Source organism: Macaca nemestrina, chromosome 1 (assembly GCF_043159975.1).
Source record: "Macaca nemestrina isolate mMacNem1 chromosome 1, mMacNem.hap1, whole genome shotgun sequence".
Classification (NCBI taxonomy): Eukaryota; Metazoa; Chordata; class Mammalia; order Primates; family Cercopithecidae; genus Macaca; species Macaca nemestrina.
This window is the reverse complement of record NC_092125.1, coordinates 193,326,623-193,337,172: the sequence shown is the minus strand read 5'-3', so window position 1 is coordinate 193,337,172 and position 10,550 is coordinate 193,326,623.

Below are 10,550 nucleotides of genomic sequence, written 5' to 3'. Positions count from 1 at the left end.
GTTACTTTTATTACATGATAATATAGGCCAGTTGCAGTGGCTCATGCCTGTAATTCCAGCAATTTGGGAGGCCAAGACAGAAGGATTGCTTGAGCCCAGGAGTTTGAGACCACCCTGGGCAACATAGTGATACCCGGTCTCTAGAAAAAATTTAAAAATTAGTTGGGTGTGGTGGTGGCACTCGCCTGTGCTCCAGCTACTTGGGAGGGTGAGGTGGAGGTTTGCTTAAGCCTGGGAGATCGAGGCTGCAGTCAGCCATGATCATACCTCTGCACTCCAGCCTGAGCAACAGAGTGAGACTCTGTCTCAAAAACAAAAACCAAACAACATATCATAGATGTCATTCCTCTTCACTATATAGAGTGCCTACTTATTCATTTTTATAGCTGCATAGTATTCCATGGTATAAATGTACTCCAACACTTCGCTATGGATGGGTTTTGGTTATTTTCAGTCTTTTGTTTACAGTGTTCAATGAATAGTCTTACACATTTTTGTTTCACACACATGTAAGTATGTAGGGTAAATTCCTAGAACTGGAATTTCTGTGCTAGAGAGTATGTGTGGAGGGTTTTTTGTTTGTTTTTTGGGTTTTTTTCCTTGTTGTTGTTGTTGTTGTTGTTGTTTTTTGAAACATAGTCTCCCAGGCTGGAGTGCAGTGACACAATCTCGGCTCACTGCATCCTCTGCCTCTTGGGCTCAAGTGGCTCTACTGCCTACAGCCTCCTGAGTAGCTGAGATTACAGGCATGTGCCACCATGCCCAGCTGATTTTTGTATTTTAGTAGAGACAGGGTTTCGCCATGTAGGCCAGGCTGGTCTTGAACTCCTGGCCTCAAACAATCCATCCACCTCAGCCTCCCAAATTACTGGGATTACAGGTAATTTAATCCCAGTAATTTGGGAGGCTGCACCCAGCCAAGAGTATATGTGTTTTTATTATGGATATTGGCAAATGGGCCTTCATAGAGGTTTGGACCTATTTATTTTCCCACCGGCAAGATATGGAACTGTAGGAGCCATATCTGATGCTGAAGCATCTCCTAGACCTGGATCAACAGGCCTATCTGCCATCTGAGGAGCATCAGCTTGTTTCAATAACATGGCCTAGAAGGACCAGGTGGGCTGCACCCCCTAGAAATAGTGACCACTTTCCATACCTGGAGCCAGAGAGGAATCTGCATCTTGATTGGTAGCCCAGTTCACCAAAGTCTCAGCCGGAGAAGGAGACACCTTTCCACCAACTGTTCCAGTCTCCGACTTAATGAGGCTGGAACTGTTTGATGGATGAGAGTCCTTTTAAGGAAACTGATCCTTTTAGATTGTAAAAGATAAAGATAAAAGGATCAGTCTCTTTAAAAGGACTCATTGCAGTGAATATAATCTTGGCTGCAATCCTTCTGATTGGAATGGAAGAGAACTGATGATTGAGGCAAGGTATTTAGGATGGCAGGGTCTACCATGAATGATAGCCTGAACATACATAGCATTTTACAGGATGCTTGTGTTAGAGAGTTATAGTTAACACATGGAAGGAGACAGCAGGAGACAAAACTTTCTAATGAAAATTAACGAATGAGCATTAATTAAAATTGCTTACGATGTGGTGAAAGCTAAATACCAAAGCCAGCACCACGGTGATTTTGAACGTGTTTTATTTTTAAACCTGATAACATTTGATGAAAGTTTTAGTGATTCTGTGTTAATGGATTTCCTATCAGGTCCCTCCCCACAGCCACTACTCCAGTTACAATCCAACGCCTGGCACTTAAGATCCTCATTATATCTAGTCCTACCTTATAGCTTCAACTTCTGTTTACTTTTCTCCTTCCCATATGGGCTCTGACCAAAGTCAGTATGTTAGGATTCTTTAGGTTGCAAATAACTAGAAATCAACTGGGGCTACCTGAAGCCTCAAAGGAGGATGATGTTATTAGAGGGATATTGGGGTGTCTCATGGAATTCAGGGGCTATGATACATGCTCACAGTGGACTGGGACCAGGTCTTGAAGGACTTTGGGAAACCCAGATTGTTTTTTCCTCTCCATCTTTCACCTCTGTTTCTGTCTTCATTCTGGCCCTGCCTTTTTAAACACCTGATTGCAAATCATGGTTACTGTCAATTCCATATTTTACATATGTTCAGTTTCCATCACCCAGACAAAAGCTGTCTTCTCTTTCCATCTTCAGTGTAAAATTCCTGGGGTAAGGATTCTTATTGGCCCAGGTAGGTGAGGTGCCCACCCTTAAATCAATTGTAGGCAGAGATGTCGGGTTTTATGAGAACCATATGGATGGAGTGGCTGGAAGGGCAGGAGAACAGCTCCCGGAGGAAGGGTTTAGTGTTTGTAGAGTTCCAAATCTTACCCATTCTTCAATGCCAGCTCATGGAATCAGGATTTTGGAACTGAGAAGGGTTTAGGAACTCACCTAATCTAAAACCATAAATGGAGAATAACCATCTTCAATTACTCATATCTTATAACTCAGTCACATTTTTTTTTTTAGCACATTTACTCCAAATTTGTCATCCTAGCTTTCCATACACCTGCTTTTAATTGGCTGAATATAGCCACACTTTGCCATTTTAAAGAAGTTTACTTCTTAGGTTTACTACTGCTCCAGGAAGCCTTATGTTATGCTTCAGAGCCTACCCACTGGCTTGGCTTGTTATCAGTGCCTGTGTGTTTATTTTGTTTACCCCATAGGCACTATTCCCTCCCTTTGCTGAGGACAGAAATGTCCTTCTCTAGGGGTGTGTCAGTAGGCATAGTCTCTTGTCTAGCTAGACATTTTGTCCGAGTGATTTTTTTTTTTTTTTTGAGACGAAGTCTCGCTCTGTCCCCTAGACTGGAGTGCAGTGGCGTGATCTCGGCTCACTGCAACCTCTGCCTTCCAGGTTCTAGCAATTCTCATGCCTCAGCCTCCCGAGTAGCTGGGATTACAGGCATGCACCACCATGCCTGGCTAATTTTTTTGTATTTTATAGTAGAGATGAGGTTTCACCATGTTGACCAGGCCAGTTTCACACTCCTGACCTCAAGTGATCTGCCTGCCACGGCCTCCCAGAGTGCTGGGATTACATCCGTGAGCCACTGCGCCTGGCCTGTTTGATTTATTGTATTGACATCCCAACACTTTTTTTTTAAACGCTAATTTTATTTGTATTATTTATTTATTTATTTTTTAAAGACAGGGCCTTGCTCTGTTACCTAGACTGGAGTGCAGTGGCCCAATCCATAGCTCACTGCAGCGTTGAACTGTGCTCAATCCTCCCACCTCAACCTCCCAAGTAGTTAAGACTACAGGCTCACATCACCACGCCCAGCTAATGTTTTAAATTTTCTGTAGAGATAGGGGCTCACTTTGTTGCCCAGGCTAGTGTCAAACTCCTGGCCTCAAGTGATCCTCCCACCTCAGCTTCCCAAAGTGCTGGGATTACAGGCATGAGCCATCGTGCCCAGCCCCAACACTTCTTACTCTATATCTCTATCTTAGAAATCTTTCCTGAGCTCCAGATCATTGTATTCAGTGTCCAACTGGGTATCTCCACTTGGCTATCCCACAGTCACCTCAAAGTCAATATGTCCAAAACTCAACTCATAATCTTTTCAATAAAATCTGTATTCCATAACCCAGGAAGTGGTACCACCATCTACCCAGTTCTCCAGCTTAAATTTCTTCCTCTCATCCATTACCTCCCCCAATCAGTCACCAAGTCCCGTATATTCTCCTCAGTCTATCTTTTTCTCTCCATTCCCATTACCAATGTGTCAATCAGGTTCTTAGCACTTTCTAACTGCTTAAAAGATTCCAAACTGGTATTTCTATTTGTGATTTGGATTAATCTCTCTAGCCTCCCCACTGCTTCTAGAGTAATCATTCTAAAACATATGTCTAATCAAACCACATCATTGCTTGGAATCCCTCAATCATTTCTCATAACTTTAAGATAAAGGTAAGCCTGAGCAACATAGTGAGAACTTCTCTCTACAAAAATTTAAAGATTAGGCCGGGTGTGGTGGCTCATGCCTGTAATCCCAGCACTTTTGGAGGCTGAGGCAGGTGGATCACCTGAGGTCAGGAGTTCGAGACCAGCCTGACCAACATGATGAAACCCTGTCTCTACTAAAAATACAAAAAGTAGCCGGGCGTACTGGCACATGCCTGTAGTCCCAGCTACTCAGGAGGCTGACGCAGGAGAATCGCTTGAACCCAGGAGGCGGAGGTTGCAGTGAGCTGAGATTGCGCCACTGCACTCCAGCCTGGGGGACAGAGCGAGACTTTGTCTCAAAAAAAAAAATTGTTTTGCTGGGCGCGGTGGCTCAAGCCTGTAATCCCAGCACTTTGGGAGGCCGAGATGGGTGGATCACGAGGTCAGGAGATCGAGACCATCCTGGCTAACATGGTGAAACCCCGTCTCTACTAAGAAATACAAAAAAAAAAAAAACTAGCCGGGCGAGGTGGCGGGCGCCTGTAGTCCCAGCTACTGGGGAGGCTGAGGCCGGAGAATGGCGTGAACCCGGGAGGCAGAGCTTGCAGTGAGCTGAGATCTGGCCACTGCACTCCAGCCTGGGCTACAGAGCGAGACTCCGTCTCAAAAAAAAAAAAAAAAAAAAAAAAAAAAAAAATTGTTTTAAATTAGCTGGGCATCGTGGTGCATGCCTGTAGTCCCAGCTACTAGGGAGGCTGAGGTGGGAGGATTACTTGAACCCAGGAGGCAGAGGTTAGAGTGAGCCAAGATTGCACCACTGCCCTCCAGCCTGGGCGACAGAGCAAGACCCTAAGACAAAAAAAAAAAAGGTAAATTTCTTAGTACAGACCAGTATAGAGCATTTCATGTTTGTCTAGAAGTGGCTCCCAAATTTCCACCCAGGCATATTTTGCTCCAGCTATAAAGACCTTATGGTTCCCTAAATATTCCATGGTATTTCATGGTTTCTGGTCCTCAGTGGTGCAATTTTCTCTTCTGTCTAACTTTTTTTTTTTTTTTTTTGAGATGGAATTTCTCTCTGTCACCCAGGCTGGAGTGCAGTAGCACCATCTCAGCTCACTGCAACCTCTGCTTCCTGGGTTCAAGCAATTCTACTGTCTCAGCCTCCCGAGTAGGTGGGATTACAGTTGCCTGCGACCATGCCTGGCTAATTTTTGTATTTTTAGTAGAGACCAGGTTTTGCCATGTTGGCCAGGCTGGTCTCAAACTCAACCTCAGGTGATCCTCCCTCCTTGGCCTCCCAAAGTGCTGAGATTACAGGTGTGAGTCACCGTGCCCAGCCCAACTTCTTTATTTAGTTAGTTCCCACTCATCCTCCCAGATTTAGTTTGCATCATACAAGGAAATGACATGTGATACACCTCACAAAATGTATGCCTTTCTTGGATGAGTCCTTGAATTCTTGGCTGGATTGACTAAAGAGATAAGCCTTATCCTATAGGATTTGAGACCAGAAAGTGACAACGTGGGGTTTAAATTTTATAAAATTACTATGAAATCAGTTTGGGAGAACCACATCTCAACATGAGGCAATAGCCCAGTGCAATAACTTACCACTTCAATTTGCTTTACATTGTTATTTGCTCCACGTCCCTCTTCTCTTCTTATCCTTGCTACCATGTGCTTAACACCTTCCAAATTAAAAAAAAAAAAAAAAAACTCTAATCCTTGCCTCAGGCTCTGTTTTCTAGAAGACTCTGGCTAAGACAGGCATAGAGCTTAACCCCAGTTTACCAATCAGGATCAATTTCTGTACTTATGTTTCAGCTATTAGGGAAACAGACTTCCTTTTTTCCCACAATGGACACAAATCTGAAAGGCTTTCATGGTCCTGGAAGCTACTAGCAGAGGAAGAGGAGGGAGGCTGCCTGGATATGGAGCAAACACAGGAGAAACAGAGCCAAGAAATGGAAAGAGAAAACTCCTTGACACAAGGGTTCATAATGTACCATATCCGAAGCTGCCTTCTTTTAGCAGAAGCATGCCCCAGTCTTTCATCCTTAGCTCATCCTCACCCCCCTCCCCAGTTTCCTAGTCTAGGGCTACCTCCTCCTGCTTTCTCCGACTAAAAATGTCCCTTTCAATTGCAAGAAATTGGAGTTTGACTCAAGAGAGAGGCTGATTGTCATATAAGGAATAGAAGATTCTCAAATACAGAATATTGTCAATGGAGATCTCTTGAGCATGTAAAGAGTATGCCGATTATTGCTCCTATACCTGTGAGAACACAATTTGAGCAAGATAAATTCTCTTCCTTTAAGGCTCTGATACTCTAGAGCAGCACTGTACAACAGAAATATAATGTAAGCCATAACACAAATGCAAACATATATGTAATTTTAAATTTTCTAGCAGCTACATTAATACAACAAAAAATAGCAAGTAAAATTAATTTTTTTTTTTTTTTTTTTGGACAGAGTCTCACTCTGTCGCCCAGGCTGGAGTGTAGTAGTACAGTCTTGGCTCACTGCAACCTCTGCCTCCCGGGTTCAAGTAATTCTCATGCCTCAGCCTCCTGAGTAGCTGGGACTACAGGCACATGCCACTATGCCCAGCTAATTTTTGTATTTTTAGTAGAGATGGGTTTTGCCATGTTGGCCAGGGTGGTCTTGAACTCCTGATCTCAGGTGATCCACCCACCTTGGCCTCCCATAGTTCTGGGGTTACAGGCATGAGCCACCACACCCAGCTTAATTTAAAAATGTTTTATTTAACTCAGTTTTATTAGTCTGTTACCATGCTGCTAATAAAGACATACCCGAGACTGGCTAATTTATAAAGGAAAGAGGTTTAATGGACTTACCATTGCACGTGGCTGGAGAGGCCTCACAATCATGGTGGGAGGCGAAGGAAGAGCAGGCATGTCTTACGTGGCAGCAGGCAAGAAGCTTGTGTAGGGGAACTCCCCTTTATAAAACCATCAGATATTGTGAGACTTATTCACTATCACAGGAATAGCACAGGAAAAACTCGCCCCTATGATTCAATTGCCTACCACTGGGTCCTTCCCATAACATATGGGGATTATTAAAATTCAAGGTGAGATTTGGGTGGAAACATAGAGTCAAACCATATCACCGGTATATCCAAAACATCATCTCAACATTTAATCAATGTAAACATTATTAGTGAGTTATTTAACCTTTTTTTTTTGTACTTAGTCTTCAAAGTGCTTGCAAATTTCATAGCACATTTCATTTTGGACTAGCCACATTTCAAGTGTTCAAGAGCCACATATGACTAGTGGCTACTGTATTGGACAGTGCAGCTCTAGGAGTAATCACATAAAGACTTACTCTGATATATGGAGGACTGCAGTCAGTACAATGTTACAGGTACAATCCTGTGCTCCAAAAGACCAAGGAGGGAAGAATGGACACAGAGAAAAATGGGCCATTTGTGTCTAACAGTATTTTGATGGTTACAGACCTGGAGGTAGAAGAACCAAATCAATGACTTTTGCATACAGGTGGGCCTTAAGGACTCAGACTTCCTAGGATAGCTTTTGGGGGAAAGGGCATTCTTTTCTCAGTTTTGAGACCCACAGTCTTTAGGCTGAAAGTTATGTTTTGGATATTTATTTTCCCCACAAATTCCATGACTGTTTCTAAATCTCTTCTGCTTCACTCTACCCAGTGTCATTGCCCCTCAAACTCCATTTGAAGAGTGGTCCATGTGTGAGGGGGCTGGGGAGGGGTTTTCCTGGCATTCAGTTTACATCTCAAGTAAGAAAGGTTATGTTGGGGAAGAGGCAGAAAGTTTTTGTAGCCTCAATCTAGAAATGCCTTCTCATATCTCAGTGGATTAAAAAGCATTTCCTCAATGATATGGTTTGGTTGTGTCCCAACCCAAACCTCATCTTGAAGTGTAGCTCCCATAATTCCCACATATCATAGGGGAGGTACTGGGTAGAAGGTAATTGAATCATGGGGGCAGGTCTTTCCTATGCTGTTCTCGTGATAGTGAATAAATCTCACAAGATCTGATGGTTTTGTTTTGTTTTTGAGACGGAGTTTCACTCTTGTTGCCCAGGCTGGAGTGCAGTGGCGCGATCTCAGCTCACTGCAACCTCCGCCTCCTGGGTTCAAGCGATTCTCCTGCCTCAGCCTCCTGAGTAGCTGGGATTACAGGCATCTGCCATCATGCTTGGCTAATTTTTTGTATTTTTAGTAGAGATAGGGGTTCACCATGTTGGCCAGGCTGGTCTTGAACTCCTGACCTTAGGTGATCCACCAGCCGTGGCTTCCCAAAGTGCTGGGATTACAGGCGTGAGGCACTGCACCCAGCTGACCTGATGGTTTTATAAAGGTATGTTCCCCTGCAGATGTTCTCTCTTGCCTGCCACCTTGTAAGAGGTGACTTTGCTCCTCCTTCATCTTCCATGATTGTGAGGCCTCCCTAGCCATGTGGAGCTGTGAGTCAATTAAATCTCTTTCCTTTACAAATTACCCAGTCTCAGGTATGTCTTCATTAGCAGCATGAGAACAGACTATTTAATACACTCAACTTCCATATTTCTTTTCTTTTTTTTTTTTTTGAGACAAGAGTCTCGGTCAGCCACCCAGGCTGGAGTGCAGTGGTGTGATCTCGGCCCACTGCAACCGCCATCTCCCAGGTTCAAGCAATTCTCCCATCTCAGCCTCCCGAGTAGCTGGGATTACAGGCACCTGCCATCATGCCCGGCTAAGTTTTGTATTTTAGTAGAGACAGGGTTTCACCATATTGGCCAGGCTGGTCTTGAACTCCTGACCTCAGGTGATCCCCCCGCCTTGGCCTCCCAAAGTGCTAGGATTACAGGTGAGAGCCACCGTGCCTGGCCTCAATTTCCGTATTTCTAAGAAAAAGAACATTTTCCTACATAACCACAAAATCATTATGACACTCAGGAGACCTATAATTGATTGATAATATTATCTAAAACACAAGTCACTTCAAAATTTTCCCAACTGACACACCAGAGTAGCTGGGACTACAGGCACATATCACCATCCTCAGCTAATTTTTGTATTTTTTGTAGAGACGTGTTTTCACCATGTTACCCCAGCTGGTTTCTGAACTGAGCTCAAGGGATCCACCCACTTCGGCCTCCCAGAATGCTAGGATTACAAGTGTGAGCCAGTGCACTCGGCCCTGTAGTTGTCTTAATTTAATGTTTTTTTTTCTTCTTTTTTTCTTTTCTTTCTTCTTCTTCTTCTTTTTTTTTTTTTTGAGACGGAGTCTTGCTCTGTCGCCCAGGCTGGAGTGCAATGGCCGGATCTCAGCTCACTGCAAGCTCCGCCTCCCGGGTTCACGCCATTCTCCTGCCTCAGCCTCCCGAGTAGCTGGGACTACAGGCGCCCGCCACCTCGCCCGGCTAGTTTTTTGTATTTTTTTAAGTAGAGACGAGGTTTCACCGGGTTAGCCAGGATGGTCTCGATCTCCTGACCTTGTGATCCACCCGTCTCGGCCTCCCAAAGTGCTGGGATTACAGGCTTGAGCCACCGCGCCCGGCCTTTTTTTTTTTTTTTTTTTTTTTTTTTTTTTGACAGAATCTCACTCTATCACCCAGACTGGAGTGTAGTGGCCTGATCTCGGCTCACTGCAAACTCCGCCTCCCAGGTTCAAGTGATTCTCTCGCCTCGGCCTCCCAAGTAGCTGAGATTATGGGCGCCTGCCACCAAACTTGGCTAATTTTTTGTATTTTTACTAGAAATGGGGTTTCACTATGTTGGCCAGGCTGGTCTCAACTCCTGATCTCCAGTGATCCGCCTACCTGGGCCTCCCAAAGTGTTTCTATTACAGGCATGAGCCACCATGCCTGGCCAATTTAATGTTTTTCTATTTTTGTTTTAAAATATTTACCCATTCTAAGTCCAAAGATATTTTCCTATATTATATTCTAAAGGCTTTATAGTTTAGGATTTCACATTTAGGTCTTAATCCAACTGGAATTGATTTTTGTGATGAAATGAGAGAGGTCCTGTTTTGTTTTTTTGTTTTGTTTTATTTATTTTTGAGACAGAGTCTCCCTCTGTTGCCCAGGCTGGAGTGCAGTGGTGTGATCTCTGCTCACTGCAACCTCTGCCTCCTGGTTCAAGCGACTCTCCTGCCTCAGCCTCCCGGGTAGCTGGGACTACAGGTGTGTGCCACCACACCCAGGTCATTTTTGTACTTTTTAGTAGAGACAGGGTTTCACCATGTTGGCTAGGATGGTCTCGATCTCTTAACCTCGTGATCCGCCCGCCACGGCCTCCCAAAGTTCTGGGATTACAGGCGTAAGCCACCGTGCCTGGCCTTCATATTGTCAGAACCTTCATTGAATACACCGTCTTTTCTCCATGGCTGTATGATACCACCTTTGTCACAAATCCAGTTTTCAAGTATAAGTGATAAACCGTAAAGAAAAGCAAAGAATCAAGTATCTGCTTTTGATAAAAATAAATAAATAAATAAATATAAGAAAAGCAAAGTGTCATAGAAGTCGGGCTAGTGGTTTTCTCAGGAAGTGTATCTGCGAAGAACCTGACACTTCTTTTTTCGCTCTAATGACTTGTCTGTTCATAATAATTACACTTTGC